We start from the raw sequence: 1,971 nt of genomic DNA, 5'->3' as shown, positions 1-1,971 counted from the left end.
AGTTGCGCTGACTGGGCTGCTTCCACTCTGTCAGGTGCTTCTCACCGTGCCAGGTCAAAGAAAGAAAGAGAGTGAGAATGCTTGGCTAAGTAGTGATGTTGTCTCACTGAAATGGAATGCCACTAGTTCCACTCAGCTTGCTTCTCCTAATGCCAACACCAATCTTCATTTACGCGCTTCACTTGCATTGGCCTATCTCTATCCAACGTGAGAGACCAATTGCCTTAGTTATAAGGAAGGCGTTCTCGAGACATAGCTTTCTAAGTTGAATCCGAAATCCCAGCTATTACCTGGTGGCCTAGTAACTACTCTTTCTTAAGCGCTGGTTCTGCTTTCACTAGATTCTGTTCTTTTTCACGCATCCGTTTCTAGTGGACTTATTTCTAGGGCTAGAAAGCCTATAAAAGAAAGGAAGGAATTTATAGGACAGATAACCTCCGCCCCTCTCCTGCTTTCCGGCTGCACTTTATTTCTGCATCTATACCGTTACATTATCTAACAGCGGGCGAATACAAGATCAAGTCAAGTATGGGTCGTACAAACAAGACAAGAAAGGAGGGAAGCTATCCACGCTCTTTAAGTTCAGGTGCAGTTTACGAAGGAAGAAGCCAGAAAGGCTATAGAATTGTATTACGCTATGGACCATATTACTTCTTTCCCCTGTTCTAATAGCTGCAAAAGCTCTTTCAGAGAGATTAGACTTACTTCAAAAGTAAACTCCCATTTTATAAGATATTAGATGAAGGAGAGAGATCTATTTTATGAGGTCGAGGAGAGGTTTTTACCTCCTTTGATATTGCCCCATCGCTACGCTAATATAGATAAAGCCACTTTTCTTGATTGATTTACCTTATACTGTAAGTATAGTGAATGATAGCTCCACCGCTCTAAGTTCCCCGGCTTTAACCTATTCGACCATCCCTGAACTCATACATAGATCCAATGCATCCTTTTCCTCATAATCGATTCCCTTAGCCCTTACTCTCTACCAAACTAAGAAAAGTAAGATCAATAGTAGGGAGAACAAAGGAGGAAGGGAAGAAGGAACGGAAAGAGGAAGATCGGAATGAGCATAGAAGTAGCATCCTATTCCTACTATTGAATGAGAATAACAAGAAGGAAGGATTGATGAAGGATAGTAAAGCCTATAACTTTAATGGATAAAGAAGTCGAGCTACTTGAATAAAATATCCGCTACTATTTGATGAATCATGCGCTGACCCTACTCTTTAATATTCTATATTAAATCTTTTATCTTATAATGAAATGAATCATGCGCTTCAATTAGATGAGACATGTTCAAAGGCGCAATAAATGTAATCCTTAGCTCCACTCTCAATAGGAGTTCAGGGAGAAAGCCTGTACTTGGATATATTCTATTTGTATTTTTAGGCTTTTTAGCTTAATGTGTCAAATAAAATAGGTGCCCTACTTGAGAGACAGTCTTGTGCTCTCTAGTTAGCAGCACGTACCTGAGCCCTTAGGTTAGCCGCTGTAAAGGTCTATATTAGATAGCGGGAAAAGCAGAATGCATTTCTTAGAGTGACCTTTGCAAGGAGAAGAAATAGAATAAAGGACTGAGTAGGCATTGGATCACTCTCTATACGAAGCTGGAGTTCTACGCTCAAAGACAAGACAGACGAATCCTACATAAGTATGTCGATTTTAATTCCTTGTCCACTCTTTTCCGACAAACTGCAATTAGGCAATCCTTTGTGGCGGATTCCAAGTAAGTTAAAATCTTCCGTTTAGAACTTGTAAATCCCCTTGGAGTCGTGCCACGGCCCTGTACACAAATGAGATCTATCGATTCTCGAGTCTAATTTCTGAGTGAAAAAAGTAAACCTTTCTTGGAAGAATCAAGTTTATAGGTTAAAGGGCCGACCCTTGGACCTATTAAGTCCAAACAAAGAACAAGAAATTCTTTTATGGCATTTCTAAATAAGAATAAGTAATAGGAGAGTTACGGGG

This window comes from Ipomoea triloba, chromosome 16 (genome assembly GCF_003576645.1).
Source record: "Ipomoea triloba cultivar NCNSP0323 chromosome 16, ASM357664v1".
Taxonomy (NCBI): Eukaryota; Viridiplantae; Streptophyta; class Magnoliopsida; order Solanales; family Convolvulaceae; genus Ipomoea; species Ipomoea triloba.
Note: the sequence above shows the minus strand (reverse complement) of the source record.